This window comes from Mobula birostris, chromosome 9 (assembly GCF_030028105.1).
Source record: "Mobula birostris isolate sMobBir1 chromosome 9, sMobBir1.hap1, whole genome shotgun sequence".
Classification (NCBI taxonomy): Eukaryota; Metazoa; Chordata; class Chondrichthyes; order Myliobatiformes; family Myliobatidae; genus Mobula; species Mobula birostris.
Window position 1 is genome coordinate 63,463,007 of NC_092378.1, and position 18,906 is coordinate 63,481,912.

Here is an 18,906-nt window from a genome sequence, read left to right on the forward strand (position 1 = left end):
TTTCTGATCTCCATCAAATACAGGCCCAGAGACATTAAATGCTCCTCGAGTTAAGCCTTTCCTTCCTGGGATCATTCCGCTAAAGCTCCCTGAACCCTCTACGGAAAATCCCTCCTTGGAAATGGGCCCTAGATAGTTGATCCCTTCAGAAACACTCTCCTCCTAGTTCTTGATGCTCATGATGCATACTTGTGCCATCCACCCTGTCATGACCCTGAATCTTGTGTTTTGATAAGATCACTTTTTGTTCTTCTGCATGCCAATAGCAACAGGTGAATTTCCAGTCCAGGTTTAGTGTTTGAGATCAGCACTTGTTGCTTTGGAAGTGATTTTATTTTGCTGCCCCCATTTCCATTCTTGCCAGACCACTTCTGCAGACACTCAAAATAAGTGGTTGCCATAGTAATGCTGGTCCCAGCGGCCCCAGAAAACATCAAATGCTGAGGAAAAGGGGGAGGTAATGGAGACTGGATGACCAGTAACCTGAGCACATTTATCAGTAAAATATTTTGGAAAGTGGTAACAGGCCAGAGTTGTTCAGCACAGTGCAGGCCTCTCGGCCCACCACATCTGTGCTGATTTCTTTGTCTGTCGATGCTAATCACATTTGCATGCATTAGGACCATATCCTTCTATGTCTTACCTATATAAATTTAAAACTGTTAGTTTATTGTCACACTGAGGTACAGTGGAAAAATCTTGGATTTGCATGCCATCGAAGCCGATTGACAGTGCGTTGACGTAATGTTTGGTTGCCTGTTATATCTAATGACAGAAGAAATCTGTGTAAGAGTTTTTAAAGTGAAAAAGCCTTTGCACTGGGGCAGTTGTTACAGGGAATGTGCAGGCAGGCAATAAGATGTATGAATCAGATTTATCACCGTCTTGTATGCTGTTTTACAGCCATAATGAGGTAGATTGTAGATTGTGAGGCCAGGAGTCCATCTTGCCATACCAGAGTGATGATCAATAGTCTTGTAACAGTGGCATAGAAGCTGTCCCTTTGCCTGGTGGTACGAGCTTTCAGGAGTTTGTTTCTTCTGCCAAGTGGGAGGGCAGGAGGGGTATAGTGTAGTAATTTTTATTGATTTTCCCCCCTTAGCAAAACATTCCAGATATCAGCCTGTTTTATTTTAGAATGCTTCCTCCCTAAATCTATCTTTTAACCCTTCTTCCTCTCACATTAAAACTTGTGTCCTCTTGTTTTTGGTACCGCTGCAGTTCTACACGTTCCATAATGCTTGCAGAGACCACCCATTAACAAGACATTTTTGCCCACAGAACTGCCACTTACTGGATGTTTTTTTTTTGTTTTTCGCACCATTCTCTAAGTTCTAGAGACTGTTGTGCGTGAAAATCCCAGGAGATCAGCAGTTTCTGAGATACTCAAAGCACCCTGTCTGGCACCAACAGTCTTTCCATGGTCCAAGTAACTTGGATCACATTTTATCCCCATTCTGATGTTTGATCTGAACAACAGCTGAACCTCTTGACCATGTCTGCATGCTTTTATGGAATTGAGTTGCTGCCACACAATTGGCTGATTAGATATTTGCATGAAGGAGCACGTCTACAGGTGTACCCAATAAAATGGGCCATTGAGTGTATGAATCAAGTTTATCACTGTCTTGTATGACATGAAATTTGTTGATTTGCAGCCATAACAAGGTAGATTGTGCGGTCAGGAGCCCATCTTGCCATACTAGAGCAATGATCAATATTCTTACAACAGGAGGATAGGATCTATCCTTGAGCCTGGTAGTACCAGCTTTCAGGATTTTGTATCTTCTGTCCGATGAGAGGGGAGGAGGGGATATAGTGTAATAATTGTCACTAATTTCACCCCCTCTAGCAAAGCATTCCAGATATTAATCCATTTGATATTAAAACACTTCCTCTCAAATCAGTCTTTAAGACTCCTTCCTATTCCCTCTTGTTTTTGATGCCCCTATTGCAGTAAAAAGAATTTGGCACTCTAACCATAAGACCATGAAGTATAGGGGCAGAAATAGGCCTTTTGGCCCATCAATTCTGCTCTGTCATTTCATCATGGCTGATCCAATTTTCCTCTCAGCCGCATCTACTACATTCTCCCCATATCCCTTCGTGGCCTGTCCAATCGAGAATCTATCAATCTCTGCCTTAAATATACGTAAAGACTTGGCCTGCCTCCACAGCCACTTGTGCCAATGGATTCCATAGATCCACCACTCTCTGGCTAAAGAAATTCCTTCTCATCTACGTTCTAAAAGCATGCCCCTCTATTCTGAGGCTGTGTCCTCTGGTCTTAGGCTCTCCTGCCATAGGAAACATCCACTTTTTCAAGACCTTTCACCAGTTGATTAGTTTCAATGAGGTCAGCCCCCATTCTTCTGAATTCCAGTGAATACAGACCCAGAACCATCAGACACTCTTCATATGACATGCTGGTCAAGCCTGGAATCATTTTCGGAACCTCCTTTGAACCCTCTCCAGTTTCAGCACATCCATTAAAGCTCTCGCTAATCAAGAGCCTATCAACCTCCGCTTTAAATATACCCAATGCCTTGACTTCCATCCACACTGTTCGTGGCAATGAATTCCATGGATTTACCACCCTCTGGCTAAAGAGGTTCCTCCTCATCTGTACTAACAGACAAAATGCTGGAGGAACTCAGCGGATCAGGCAGAATCTGTGGAAAGAAATGAAGAGTCGATGCTTCAGGCCAAGACCCTTCATCAGGACTATTGGTTTGTGTGTGTGAATTTCCAGCATCTGTAGGATCTTTTGTGTTTATGATCCTCCTCAACTCTGTTCTAAAGGGACGTCCTTCTAGTCTGAGGCTGTGCCCTCTAGTCCTGGGCACTCTCACTATAGGAAACATCCTCCCCACATCCACTCCATCTAGTCCTTTCAGAATTAGGTTTACTATCACTGGCATATGTCGTGAAATGTTATTTTGAGGTAGCAGTATATTGCAATACATAATTTAAAAAACTCAATTGCAATAAGAGAACATACTTAAAAATAAATTGAATAAGTAATGCAAAAAAAGGGGGAAAAATTGAGGTAATGTACAAGGGTTTATTGTCCATTCAGAAATCTGATGGTGGTGAGGAAAAGCTCTTTCTAAAATGTTGCATGTCTTCAGGCTCCTAGATGGTACCAATAAGAAGAGTGCATGTCCTGGGTGATGAGGGTCCATAATGACGGATGCTGCCTTTTTGAGGCATCTTTTGAAGGGGAGGCTAGTGCCCACGATGGAGCTGGTTGAGTTTGTAACTTTCTGCAGCTTTTTCCTATCCTGTGCAGTGGCCCCTCCATTACCAGGTGATGCAACCAGTTAGAATGCTCTATACAGTACATCTGTAGAAATTTGTGAGAGTTTTTATTGACAAAAATTTTTCCTCAAACTCCTAATGAAATATAGCTGCTGTTGTGCCTTCTTTGCAATTGCAGCATGATGTTGGACCTTGGATAGATCTTCAGAGATGTTGACACCAGGAATTTGAAGCTGCTCGCCCTTTCCACCACTGATCCTTCAATGAGGACTAGAGTGTCTTCCCTCCACTTCCCCTTCCTGAAGTCCACAGTGTCAGTAAGACCAAGGATTAAGTGCAAGGTTGTTGCTAGGCATCACTCAACCAGCTGATCTATCTCACTCTTGTACACCACCTAGTCACCATCTGAAATTCTGCCAATAGTTATGTCATTGGCAAAGTTTCAGATGTGTCTAGCCACATGGTTGTGGGTGTGGAGAGAGCAGAGCAGTACGCTAAGCACGCATTCTTTAGGTGCACCAGTGTTGATTGTCAGCGAGGAGGAGATGTTATTTCTGATCTGCAGTGACTGTGGTGCCCTGATGAGGAAGTCAAGGGTTCAGTTGCAGAGGGAGGTACAGAGGCCCAGAGTTTGGAGCTTGCTGATTAGAACTGAGGGTATGATTGTGTTGAATACTGAGCTGTAATCAATAAACAGCAGCCAGGTGTACATATTGCTATTGTCCAGGTGATCCAAGGCCAGGTGGAGGGCCGTTGAGATTGCAAATGCTGTAATCCTATTGTGGCCGTAGGCAAATTGCTGCAGGTCCAGGTCCTCGCTTAGGCAGGAGTCGATTTTGGCCATGACCAACCTCTCAAAGCACTTCCTCACAGTAGATGCGAGTGCAACTGGGCGATAGTTGTTGGAGGCAGCTCACCCTGCTCTTGGGTACTGGTATGATTGCTTGCCCTTTTGAAGCAAGTGGACATCTCCGACTGCAGCAGTGAGAGATTGAAGATGCCCTTGAACATTCCCACCAGTTGGTTGGCACAGGTTTTCAGTGCCCTACCAAGCCCTGAAGCCTTGTGAGAATTCACCTTCAAGAAAGATGTTCTGATATCAGCCTTTGATTCAGGTTACAGGGTCACCAGATGCTGCAGAGATTCACACAGGTGTAATTTTATTCTCATTCAAAGCATGCATAAAAGGTGTTTAGCTCGTCTATAATGTCAGGACAATATTTGTTAGGTTTCAATGAGACCCTCCCTCATTCTTCTACCTCTAGTGAGGCCATCAAAGCCATAGGCAGCTAGGCAAATGTTTTTCCAGGGTAGAAATGTCAATTAATAGAAGACGGGCATTTGAGGTGGTGGGGTCGGGATTATTTTTTACACAGCAGTGGATGCCTGAAATGGACTGCCAGGGTTAGTGCTGGAAGCAGCAATGACAGTGCATGAATCTGGAGGGATATGGATAATTGGCAGGCAGAAGGTATTTTATTTAACATTGTACCTTGGGCCAAAGGGCCTATCTGGAGAACTGTTCTATGTTATTCTCAAACTGAGCACATAAGAGGCTGTGAGTAATGTATCTGTGTGGATAGATAATTGTTTAAGAATTTTAATTGGGATCCTATAACAGATGGGGTGCCATAAGGAGGCCTTGGTTTGCAAGCAAATTTATAACTTGGTTGATGTGATAAAGACTTTCTAAGTCACTGAGAACAGGTTGGGGTCTTCATATTTGCACTAAACCTGTCAGTTGATCTAATGTTGTCTGTCTGCGTTTGGCTTAACACCAAGATGAAATGGAGTTTCATAAAAAAAATACAACACAGTGCAGGCCCTTTGGCCTGTTGTGCCGACCTTTTAACCTACTCCAAGATCAAACTGCCCCTTCCCTCCCCCATAGCCCTCTTTTTTTTTTTATCCATTTCTTGACTGAGCCGTGGATCTTTCGAATGCTCAGTTCTGGTGCGTCGGCTATGTTGAGCCATTAAATATGTTCAAAGCTGAGATTTCTAGTGGAGTGATTGGGAACTGGTGATTCTGTGGTACAGACAGTAATGTGAAGAACGGAAACAGGATCAGTGCAATCGTAGTGATGCAGCAAGCTCAATGGGCTGAATGGCCTACTCTTCTTCTAAACCTACCTCCCTCCCGAAGTCATTCTTCCTCACTTTCAAGGACATTCTATATCTCGAGTTCTCGGTATTATTTGGATAATTTGTCTCTTGCACATTGCTTGCTTGTCAGTCTGTGTAATTTTTCATAAATTCTATTGTATTTACTTCCTGTAAATGCCTGTAAGAAAATTAATCTCAAGGTAGTACTTGGTAGTTTGATAAACTTTAGTTTGACTTTGACTCCTCTACATCGCTGGTTCATTTTCAAGCTACATCACTGCATGGTACGGAAACTGCACTGCGGCCGACAGGAAGGCTCACCGGTGGGTGGTCAAAACTGGCCAAAGCATCGCCGGCCATCAAGGAAAGGCGCCGGAAAAGGATCAGTAACATCATGAGAGATCCCAACCACTCTGCTCTTTGACTGTTTGTAACATCCACTCCAGGACCACCAGACTTTTTAAAAAAAACAGATCCTTTCCCCAAGCAGTAAGGCTGATCAACACGTCCACTCACTAACCCTCCCCTCCAGACCCACAACCACCATACTTAACCTGTCTGAGTCACCTTGTGTACTGACACTCCTGTTCCTAGCATCACTTTATGGACATACAGTCAATCTATGTATATAAGCTATCTCATGTATTTATATTTATCGTGTTCTGTATCTTTTTTTTTGTGCTGCATCAGCTCTGGTGTAACAATTGCGCCACGGTCGTGTGGAGGTTAGCACGATGCTGTTGCAGCTCAGGCTGATCTGGAGTCCTGAGTTCATTTCTGGCGCTGTTCTGAAAGGAGTCTCTGTCATCTTCCCTGTGGAATGCATAGGTTTTCTCCGGGTCCTGATTTCCATGGTCCAAAGACATACCAAGTAGGTTAATTGGTCGTTGTAAATTGTCCCATGATTAGGTTGGGGTTAATCGGTTTGTCAGGGGTCGCTGAGGCGGTGTGGCTCGAAGGGCCAAGAAGCTCTACTCCGCGCTGTATCGCTAAGTAAAATAAATGTATACGTATGTACCGGAAATGATGTTAAGCAATCTTGAATCAACAAGCAGGCATCTCACCCACTTTCTTTCCATTGACTTTAGCAGCCCATTATACAGCAATCTGATAATTTTAGTATCAGCCTCTTCATACTTTTGCTCTATATTCAGGCTCCTAATTTGGCCACACTCTGTCTAGGGCAGACTTTGTGCAGGTTGGCATTGATGGGGAGGAAGAAGCCACTTAGAATAAAATTGTGTGTTTTACTTCGTGAAAAGCAAAGGTAGACTCTTGCCGATGTTGGTCTTTGGTGTGGAGCTATTAACACTTTAAAGTAATTAAACCTGTAGGTTCTGGGATAGTGCTGCGAGCACTAGTCAATTCAGACAGCATTTCTGACGAGGGGGTGCCACAGTAGGGTCGTGGTTAGTACAGTGTTCAGAGTTCAATCCTGAGAAAGTTTGCATGTTCTTCCCATGAGCACGTGGGTTTCCGCTTGGTGACACAAGCAAGAGAAAATCTGCTGATGCTGGAAATCCGAGCAACACACACAAAATGCTGGAAGAACTCAGCAGGCCAGGCAGCATCTACGGGAAAAAAGTCCTGCCGAAGAGGTTTCAGACAGAGGCATCGACTGTACATTTTTCCAAAGTTGCTGCCTGGCCTGCTGAGTCCCTGCAACATTTTGTTTGGGTTTCCTCTGGGTGCTCTGGTTTCCTCCCACAGTGTAAAGACATACTGGTCAGCAGGTTAATTGGTCATTATAAATTGTCCTGTTATTAGGCTAGGGTCAAATAGGTGGGTTACCGGCGGTGTGGCTCGTTGGGCTGTTCTGTGCTGTATAATTAAAAATGTTTCTGATTTCAAGATTTTATTGTTACCCTGGAGAGACTGATTGGTATTAAGGTTAGCAGTTTCAGAGAGAGGGGAGGTGAGTTGCCAGTTTTATAAAGCCGATGACCTGGATGGAGCATGTGACCGGAAACACTTTGCCTTCTGTCATTTATCACAGTGTTGTAAATACCTGAAGGGAAGTTGTTTACTGATAACAGTACAGCACAGGACTTTCAAGTCTGCACTGAATGGAAACATTTTGGTAATGAGGCTGCAACACCTCGAGCTACACCACTCTTCTGCCAGAGGATGTAGGCATTGATTTCAGAACCAGCCCTGGGTGCTTGAGATTGGCGGCGGGTGTGAATCATGCACAATATACAACTTCATTTGCTGGGCTAGATTGCAGAAGGAAGACCAATTTCATTAAGAGTTGTCACATGTACTGAGGTATAATGGGGGGAAAGACCTTTTTTGTTTGTGTGCGGTCTATGCAAATTATTTCATTACAACAGTGCATTGAGACTTTATGAAGCACTAGTGAGGCCTCACTTGGAGTATTGTGAGCAGTTTTGGGTCCTGTCTTAGAAAGGATGTGTTGAAACTGGAGAGGGTTCAAAGAGGTGCACGAAAATGATTCCAGGATTAAGTGGCTTGTCGTATGAAGAGCGTTTGATGGCTCTGGGCCAGTATTCACTGGAATTCAGAAGAATGAGGGGACACCTATCGAATGGTGAAAGGCCTTGATGGAGAGGATATTTCCTATGGTGGGATAGTCTAGGACCCAGGGGTCACCGCCTCAGAATAGAGGGGCATCCTTTTACATTGAAGATGAGGAAGTTCTTTAGCTAGAGAGTGGTGAATCTGTGGGATCCTTTGCCACAGGCCGCTATGGAAGTTGAGTATTTATGTCTTTTTAAGGCAGAGGTTGATAGATTTTTTCATTGGTCAGGGCATGAAGGGATACGGGGAGAAGGCAGGAGATTGAGGCTGAGAGCAAGATTGGATCTGCCATGATGGAATGGTGGAGAAGACTGGGTCAAGTGGCCTAATTCTGCTCCTATGTCTTATGGTTATGGTTTTATGAAGTGTGACATAAAGTGTTCCAGTTACAGAGAATATGCAGGCACACAATAAGATGCAAGAATCAGATTTATTATCACCGTCTTACATTATATGACATGAAATTTATTTTTTAACCATAACGAGATAGATTGTGAGGTCAAGAGTCCAACTTATCATACTAGGGAGCTCTTTAATAGTCGTATAATATTGAGATCAAAGCTGTCCTCGAGCTTGCTGATGTGTCCTTTCTGGTGTAGCCCCCACCGGCCACCCTCAGGGTTGCTTGGCTCGCTGTCGTCGAGGGAAAACAGCCCTCAGTCCCAGCAAACTGGGTAATTCATTTGTGCGGAAGCTGTGTGATGTACCCCACCCCACCCAAATAACAGACAATACACCAGATATGATTAAATGATATACAGTTTATAGATATTACTGGAACTATATAATTAATAGAGAATAAATATAAAAGGAAAATAAAAGGCGCCACACTTATCAAAGTTCAATCTCTTCGTGCACAAAACCGTTGGAGCTCAAGGACCTCCCTCTTCACCCTGCGACCCCCTCGGACCACCTCGACCGGCCGCTTGGGACCAACAACGGTGGTCGACCAGACGCTCCACCCTAGTCCATCTCCGTCTCCTCGCCGAACACCCTCCTCGGGGTCCGACCCCGTTAGCGGACTCACAGCACCTCGTCCATCCTCTGTCTCGCTCTCCTGCTTTCTCCCCCAAAACCCCGCGCATACAGTATCTTCAAATACACCAAAACCATAACACCTATCCCAATTGGTTAATAACACATTTCTTATCACACTCTAAACCAAAACAAGCTGCTAGCGCAAACTTTCTCAGCGTTTAACACAACAAAGCTGCATTCCCCAAATTAACATAACAAAGATGCCATTTTAATTAGCCTCCGCAGTAACATAAAAGTCAAAACTCCCTTACACTGGCTTTTGTATTTTCCCCTTGATTTAGGGTGGAAGTGTAGCATAGGAATTGTACCTGATTCCAGTTCATAAAGTGGGAGCTTTTTTATTTGAAAGAGGAGCATGCAACTAATATTATCTTTTATTAATTTTGTGATTTAACAGAGTTCAGATTTCCCAGCTATTGTTCATGGGTTTGTTCCCATCTTAGTGTTAGACTTGGCCTGGGGCCTGGGAAACAATTAGACAGCTTTTCAGAGAGGCCTGGTTCTTTGATTCCACAGAAGTAATTCTCTGTGCATATATGGATCAGCCATGGTTGAGTGGTGGATTGAATTTGATGGGCCGAATGGCCTGGTTCTGTTCATATGCCTTAAGATCTTATTGTCAGGGGTGCAGGTATATATAATGAAGTACTTGCAGCCACCCAGGGTAGAAGGCGCTGTGGGAGAGAACAGTGACGAGGTGGGTGCACTGGAACCTGTGGTGGGCTGGGGCTAGCCCCTGCAAGCCAGCTCTCCAGTCAGAACAGCTTTCTGGGGTTTGCTTCCCAGAAGCCATACTCAATTGCCTTCGTCTGCAGCGGACCCGGCGCAAGATGAGGGAGTGCTGCGATCTTGTTCTTGCAAAATCGTGGCTTCAGGACAGCATGTATGGGCCTTCAATCTTCAGGCCATGCCAGTCAGGGATTTGTGCTCATTTTATTTTGTAACTGTTGGTACCATTGTAACTCAGTGTGCCGTGTTTTGCAGCTCCAGAGAAACGTTTCAGTCAGCTGTATACACGTGCGTGGTTGAATTAAACTTGAATTTAAGAGGCTCTTAGATGGAATATATGTGGAATCGAGGGATACCAACCATGTGCAGGCAGTAGGGTTTAGTTCAATAAGCCTTTGTGAGTTTAATTGGTTCAGTACAAAATCGTCGTCCCTGTGCTGTATTCGGCTTAGTGTTCTATGTTCTCCCTGTGTATATTGGAAGACAGTGACTAAGTGAATTTGAGAGGGAAAGTTAATTGGGCCAAATGCAAAATGTATTTTGACGTTATTAATCTTTTTCTACCTTTGAGAATCAGAAGTGAAGTTTTTGTAAATTTAAGTCTCTAATATTAAGACAAGTGGAAGGATATAATATAAACCCATAGTGCGCATGCGCCGGTCGTGCATGCAGCCTGTTACAGCCATTCCGACCAGTATTCTTACTTTTTTCTTGTATTTTTTTCTCATGGTAACACGTCAAAGCTGCACCCTCTCTAACATGCTGGTAGAGAGAGTTTTATTTCAGTTTTTAGCGCTGGAAATAGTTACATTCCGACGCGTCTCATTAGCAGGACAGAAGCATGGTCGCATTGTGTATTCAAGGGACAACCCTGCTGAAATCTGGAGGAAAACACACAGAGGATGCAGAGGGGGATCACAAAGTCGAGGAAAGAGGACCGGGTCGAGACAACAGAGACTTATGGAGAAGAGGATTTTGGTGGGTAATAAAATGGACGAGTTCACAGTGCTAGCCAGGAGTCAGAGAACATTTCGGGAGTGCAGTGTTATGTGTTTTACTGGAACGGGGCTGCACGAGAACATACCCGATCAAATCTTTTCCATGGACGGCTTCCAGACCGTTCAGACTGACCGGAAGTGCACTGAGAGCGGCAAGCGTAAAGGAGTTGGGGGCTTACTGTTCTGGTTAACAACGGATGGTGCAATCTGGGTCATATTATGATCGAGGAACGTGTTTATAGACCGGATATTGAACTTTTTGCTGTTGGACCCCGGCCATATTCCACCGAGATACAACACTGGGTGTCACGGGAGGTTGTTCCTGCCTGTGGCCATTGAACTTTGCAGCTCCTCCAGTGGAGGGTCAGACACCCTGAGCCAATAGACTGGTCCTGGACTTATTTCCATCTGGCATAGTTTGCATTTTGTTGTTTGATTGTTTGTGGTTTTTGTATTGCTATATTCATGCTCTATCCTTGGTTGGTGCGGCTGTAACGAAACCCAATTTCCCTCAGGATCAATAAAGTATATCTATCTATCTATCTATATAATTGTAGTCACAGAACATGAAAGTATTATCGGCACCCAATTGCCCACCATTGAGAGTATCTACCATAAATGCTGCCTGGGCAGGGCAAAAAGCATCATCAAGGATGCATCTCACTCTAACCATGGACTTTTTACTCTCCTCCCGTCCGGTAGACGCTACAGGAGCCTCTGCTCCCGCACCAGCAGGCACAGGAAGAGCTTCTTCCCTGAGACTGTGACCCTGCTGAACCTTCATCACAGCGCTAAGCAGTACTGCACCCATATTGTACTGTCTCAGTACTTTTATATTTGTGTGCTGTAGCACTTACTTTTTATTCGCAGTTATTTTGTAAATAACACTATTCTTTTGCTCTTCTGGTCAGATGCTAATTGCATTTCATTGGCCTTGTATCTGTACTTGGCACAATGACAATAAGGTTGAATCTAATCTAATAGTGTAGTGGGTTGCATAGGAAATGCATTACAGTATTTCTCATTCAATTAAAACTGAAAATTTATATTTGGGAGGGGAGGAAGGACAGTATTTGACTTGGTTGTGATCAGCCCATGACAACAAGAAATGAGGATGTGTTGGTGCATATTTTTCCTTTGCCGATGTGGTGAAGTGGCTCATAAGGAAGTTTGCATTTCTAAGATGTAGCCTTGCCTCACTGAATGATTTAGAATGGCTTCTTCCCCTCTGCCATCAGATTTCAGAACGCTGCTTCATTATTCCTGTTTCTGTACTTTTGTAATTAATAATGTTTATGAATTGCACTGTACTGCTGCTGCGAAACAAATTTAGCAAACATCAGTGATAATAAATACGATTCAGAATGTGGTCAGAGATTGCACTGGGAGTAGGGAAAGGAAGGAAGGAAGCTCAACATTGTGACCATACTCACTTTAGTGCACTGGTTAGCATGACACTATTACAGCTTGGGATGTTGGAGTTCCAATTCTGACACTGTCTGTAAGAGTTTGTACGTTCTCCTTGTGACCACGGGTTTCCTCGGAGTGTTCTGGTTTCTGCCCAAGTTCCAAAGAGACACCGGTTAGTAGGTTAATTGGTTAGTAGGTAAGTTGTCCTGTGACTAGGCTAGGGGCAAATAGGTGGGGTGCTGGCTGGTGCAGCCTGTTGGACTGGGGGGGTCTGTTACGGACTGTATCTCTAAGTAAAATAAAACATTTCCCTCTGATTCTGTGAAGTAAGTGGCTCATTGTTTTCCCTCTGGCGTTTGTTTGAAAAGTGATTTGAGCAGGAACTCAATGTGTTCGTCTTTTTGTATCTTCCCTCGCAGGCTTGCTAAGGAGGCAAACTTCACAATCTGCTGGCAATGAATGAAGCTAATGAAACACAGGGGACCTATGACTATGACCTGATCGTCATTGGAGGAGGCTCTGGGGGACTAGCAGCTTCAAAGGTAAGGCTAGAGGTCAGAGATTACATCAGGGGTTCCAATCTTTTTAATGCATGGGGACCTACCATTAACCGAGGGGTCTGTGGAACATATGGAGAGGTTTCTTAGGGGCAGGTATGAGGTCTCAATGCACAGGAATATCTTCCCATTCAGGAGGGCCTACAAGAAAGGAAAGAATCCGCAGGAAAACTTTATAACACAGTATTTTTGCAGTTAAATCCAACAGAAATGCAACGTTTAAGCGAAGTGCTAAGAATTCTTGAGTTGTCATTTATTCTTGCATCAGGCCAGTGTTATTCCTCGTGCCAGAGTGCAGAGTCTCACTCCGTCTGAGCACTCTGCACCTCGACAGCATGAATATAAGATTTCTCAAATGCTGCATCATTTTTTCTAGATCCATGAATCTATCAAATGTACATCAAAACACACAGTGAAGTGCGCCATTTGCATTAACAACCAACACAACCGAAGGATGTGCTGGGGGAAGACTGTAAGTGTCACCACCCATTCAGGTGCCAACATAGCCTGCCCACAGAGCAACCCAAGCAGCTACAACAACCAAGCCCCTTTCCAACCCACCCACCCACTCACTCGTGCACACACACAGACAGGCCTCCAACCACAGGGCAGGCTGACTCCAGGGTCCTTGGGCTCAGACTCTCAGATCTCAGGTCTCCAACCTCCAGCCCCTAGCCCAGACTCTCAGGCATCAGGCACCGGACTTGCAGACATGTCAACCCAGGGTCTTCGGATTTTTGGGCTCCACCTGTCTGCTGACCCAATGTAACCACGAAACGCTCTGACCACCGGCTCCTACCCCAACTCTTTATTTAATGCCCTTAGCCTAACTGCTCCCTCATCCCTATCCCTAAACCCTGACCTGATCCTGCGTTGTACCCAAAGAAATCCCTATGAACTTTTTTTAAAAAAGGCAACTATGTCTGAGCCACGAGCTTGACAGACTTCACAGCTCAGTGCCATCTTGACCTGGAACAATCTCCTGATCCACCTGACTTCCATCACTCTATCTCTTCACCGGCGGAGAAAAAGGCGAATGGCATGCTGGCATTTATAGCGAGAGGATTCGAGTACAGGAGCAGGGAGGTACTACTGCAGTTGTACAAGGCCTTGGTGAGACCACACCTGGAGTATTGTGTGCAGTTTTGGTCCCTTAATCTGAGGAAAGACATCCTTGCCATAGAGGGGGTACAAAGAAGGTTCACCAGATTGATTCCTGGGATGGCAGGACTTTCATATGAAGAAAGACTGGATGAACTAGGCTTGTACTCGTTGGAATTTAGAAGATTGAGGGGGGATCTGATTGAAACGTATAAAATCCTAAAGGGATTGGACAGGCTAGATGCAGGAAGATTGTTCCCGATGTTGGGGAAGTCCAGAACGAGGGGTCACAGTTTGAGGATAAAGGGGAAGCCTTTTAGGACCGAGATTAGGAAAAACTTCTTCACACAGAGAGTGGTGAATCTGTGGAATTCTCTGCCACAGGAAACAGTTGAGGCCAGTTCATTGGCTATATTTAAGAGGGAGTTAGATATGGCCCTTGTGGCTACGGGGATCAGGGGGTATGGAGGGAAGGCTGGTGCAGGGTTCTGAGTTGGATGATCAGCCATGATCATAATAAATGGCGGTGCAGGCTCGAAGGGCCGAATGGCCTACTCCTGCACCTATTTTCTATGTTTCTATGTTTCACCCTCTCCGTCCTCTCCATCTTCTCTTCAACCACACACTCCTCCCAGTGCTTTTGGGTCAGAGCCATGGGGAGGGTCAGCAGAATGGAGTAATTTCCAAGTTCTTTCCTTGAACAGCTTCATCCATATTCTTCCAAGGCAGGGGCTCCCAAGCTTTTTATGCCATGGACCCTTACTATAAACCAAGGAGTCTGTGGACGCTAGGTTGGGAATCCCTGTTCCATGGTGTTTTTTAAAACGTAGTTTGGCTTTTTGTTGTCAACTTTAATACCCTGTGTAGCTCAGGTTCACATTCTTTTTAAAAAGCATGTATGACTTTTCGTGTCATGTTAAAAACAGTGGAAGTTGCTTCATTGATTTGTGTTTGAAGAATCAGGTATAGCAACGTTCCAATAATGCAGCACACAGGGAGTTCAGTGTTGCCAGACCAGGAATCCACTTGGGGAAAAACCTAAATCTACTTCAGGCTCTATTTCCCTCAACTTGCACAACTGTTCTGTTTTTCTGGAGTAGCGTACACAAAATGCTGGAGGAACTCGGCAGTCAGGCAGCATCTATGGAAAGGAATAAACAGTCGATGTTTCAGGTCCTGAAGAATGGTCTTGGCCTAAAACATTGACTGTTTATTCCTGTAATGTAATGCTGCTGAAGGTACATTTTATATGCTGAGTGTGTTTTTCCAAGGCAATGAACTTGACAATAGCCAGTGATGGCAATCTGAGGGCTTTGGTTCCTCTTTCAATGGAGTTTGAAGTGCAAGTTGATCTCAGAGACGAGGATTCAAGTCATTGAGTCTTTTTTTTCCATTGACGCAGAGAGAGTGTTATGTTGTTAAGGGGATAGTGAACTTGGGAATATTATGCTCCAGTGTGGAGTAGTTTGAGTAGTGAGGGAGCAGAGGTAGTTATCGAAACACTGCCTAATTTTTTTTTTCTCCCTGGGTTATCACTGAAGTCAAGTTGTCTGTCCATGTCATCTTGCTGTGAGTACAAAGATTCCAAGTTTACAAAAGGCATTTTATTAGATACAAATCACTTTGGATATTGAGAACTAATTATATGAAAACACTCCTGTACATTAAAAGTATGGAAAGATTTTTAAAAAGTACTTTTTATACACTGCAACAATTCACTCAGGGAGTACAGGGGAAGCATTTTAGTTCTGGCGTCAGTTTTGCCAGTGAGATTCTGTCTGATAGGTGACCTAACTTTCATATACCTCGCCCCTACACCCACACCTCTTCTCACACCTTTTGCTTAACTTTCTCGATTTAAAACACCCAACTGGCCTCGCATCGATTGCTATTTCATAGTTGTGCTGCACCAGAATTGGCCCTTCGGCCAATGCATCCATGCTAGCAAGGTGCCACCTGACCTAGTGCCGTTTACCTGCATTTGGCCTGTACCCCTTTGAACCTTTGTCATCCACGTACCTGTCCAATTATCTTCTGAGTGCTTTGTACTTGAATCCACATCATCCACTTCCTCTGGCAGCTTGTTATACATAAGCACTGCCCTTTGTATGGGGAAGGGTGGAGGGAAATGGTCTCTTGGGTCCCTTTTAAATAACCCTCTTGCATTAAACTCATACCATCAAGTTTTGGACTTCTCTACACTGGGGGGGGGGGGGGGAGGCTGCGACCATTCACCTTAACTATGCCCCTCACGATTTTATAAACCTGTTGGGTTTGTGGAAGAGATGTTGGGTACCTACCAGCTTTGTTTAGAAGGTCCTCTTGGTGAAGTCTGGCCCTAGGTTTAAGAGGAATCTTCTAAAAGGGTCTCCAGCCAGCAGACACTGACTCTGTAGGAGAATTACTGAGAACTTTGGAGGTGAGGTTATTTTTAGTTTCCCACATAAGTCTGGCCTGAAGTTGCATTAGATGCAGTTCCAAAAAAAAAAGCTGATTCACTACAAGGCAGCCAGTCATCTGGTAAGAGGAAGAGTTATACAGCATTGAAACAGACCCTCCAGCCCATCTTGTTCTTGGGATCAGTCCCATTTTCCTGCAGTTGGCCCATAACCCTGTAAATCTTTCCTGTTTAAATGTCTTTCAAACATTGAAATTGCACCCTCCTCTGGCATTGGTGCTGTTGTACCTAGCTGACTTGAAATCATCCCCAGATTACAGCAACCACCAGTGAGGAGGACTTCTCACATTACTTTAGGTTTGATTTAAAGATTAACTCTATTTGTCATGCGTGTTGAGGTATTCATACATACAGTGAGGTGTGTCACTTGCATCAATGACCAACAACCTACAGACTCACTTCCAAGGTCTCCACAACTCGTGTTCTCAGTATTATTATTTTTTGCATTTGAACAGTTTCAGTCTTTGTGTCTTTTTTTTGTTGATTTTATGTGTTTCTTGTTCTACTGTGAATGCCTGTAAGAGAATGAATTTCAGAGTGGTATACGGTGACATATGCATACTTTGATAATACATTTACTTCGAACAGTCCAAGGATGTGCTGGACTGTCCCACAAGTGTCGCCATGCCTCCAACACCAACGTAGCATGCCCACAACTTACTAACCCGGAACTGCACAACTTTGGATTGTGGGACGAAACTGGAGCACTCAGAGGAAACCCATGCAGTGACGGAGAGACCGTACAAACTCTCCACTGATAGTGTTGGGAATTGAACCCCGATCTGTCCTAAAACAAAACCACAGCGATATACTGGAGGGTTTGAGACATGGGGAGAGACCAGATGGGCTGGGACTATTATTGTCCCTGGTGTGTAGGATACCTGAGGTTTATGGGAACTTGTGGGGCATAAAATAGCTCTCTTGTGTGAATACAAACCCTTCATTGCCTCAGAGCTTTTGTGAAACTAAGGTCGCAAGTTCATTATTACGAAACAAACATACATTTGGATGACAGGCCAAGAGGGAGGATGGAAGTTATGGGTAAATGATTTTATATTCTTATTTGACTGCAGAATAAACTGCTCACAAGAGTAACAATGATTTGTATACACAACTTTCATTTAGCTCTTTAACTGTAGGACTGAGTGTGTGTGTGATGAAAGGAGCTTGTTTTGCTGTTGTTTTGTTGCTTTCTGTGTTCTTCTGAGCAAGGTGAGCATAGTATGCTGGTGCCAGATTGGTAACACTTGCGGGCTACCCCAGCACATCCTTGGCTTATGGTGATTGTTAACACAAACAACGCGTTTCACTGTATGTTTCCATACACCTGATCTAAAAATCTGAATCTGTCTTTCTGCCCAGGGTAAGGGAGTCCAGTGCCAGAAAACGTGTGTTTGCAGAGAAAGGTGGGGGACCTGAGGGGCAATTTTGTTTCCACACAGACTTGTTAACGATCAAACCGAGTGCCAAACGCAACAATATCTGCTTCGTGTGTCTGAAAGGGGGATTTCCTTTTGGTATTTAGCAACTTCTCATTGACCTCTCCCTCTCTTCCCTCCCCCCCCCCCCCCATTACTTCACAGGAAGCAGCCTCATATGGGAAGAAAGTGCTCGTTTTGGATTACGTCACACCCACACCTCGCGGAACTACATGGGGTAAACTTTTAAAATTTGCCCAATTAAACAGTACATTCCAATTTTTTTAATGTCTAGCTGGTTTTTCCATCTTTCACATTTTACATAAGTTTTGCAGGCCATTTAACTAATTACTTCCCTCCTGTAGGAATTGTTAAATGCTAAAAGATGACAAGTCAGTCTGGTTCTTCTCGAATACTGGAGATCTTGAGCAAACACACACAAAATGCTGGAGGAACTCAGCAGGTCAGGCAGCATCTATGGATGGAATAAACAGTCGAAATTTCGGGCCAAGACCCTTCATCAGATCCTGAAGAAGGGTCTGGACCCGAAATGTCGACTGTGCGTTTCCCTCCGTAGAGGCTGCCTTCACCCAAGTTCCTTCAGCCTGACTCTTCCACCGTTTTGCCATCGACTGATTAATATCGGTGAACGGTTGATTTATGTATAGTGATTAACTGAATGCAGATCACTTGGTAAGGCAAACCCGGGTCCAAAATTTGCTTCTACCTGCTTTGATTCTTTCCGTTTGAATAAATCGATATTGGTGCTTTTGATCTCTCACTGAGAAGCTGGTTCCGTGTATTGGGACTGGAATTTGTTTATTGTTGTCATGCGAACAGAGGTAGAGTGGGAAAAACTTGCCTTGCATACTGTTCATGCAGATCAAATCATTAAACTGTGCATTGAGATAAAACAAGGTATAACAATGCAGAATAAAGTGTGACAGTTGCAGAGAACTGATGATAAGAAGGAAGATTAGAACAAGGCACGCGATATTGACAACTTTGTCATTGTCATCTTGTGCAAGACCTGTGTCTGTTTCTCTCCCTACCCCTTTGTCTTTTTTTTTGTTGTTTTTGAACCCTCGATTAAAGAGGGGTCCAGCGGAGGTTTATAAGAATGATCATGAGGATGAAAGGGTTAATGTATGAGGAGCATTTGATGGCTCTGGGCCCGTACCCACTGGAGTTTAGAACAAGGAGGTGGAGGGGGATCTCATTGAAACCTACTGAATATTGAAAGGCCTAGATGGAGTGGAAGTGCAGAAGACATTTCCAATTCTGGGAGAG

The 18,906-nt window shown here is 44.2% G+C and overlaps 1 long non-coding RNA gene across 1 annotated transcript in view; it reads left to right on the forward strand.

The window, feature by feature from the left end:
* LOC140203389 (uncharacterized) overlaps positions 1-17,880 on the forward strand; it is a 28,884-nt gene extending 11,004 nt beyond the window's left edge. Inside the window, exons 2-3 of the long non-coding RNA XR_011887354.1 lie at positions 12,502-12,624; positions 17,782-17,880. This is a non-coding gene — a long non-coding RNA (uncharacterized lncRNA). The remainder of the gene's footprint in view (positions 1-12,501; positions 12,625-17,781) is intronic.
* Positions 17,881-18,906: the final 1,026 nt, after the last annotated feature.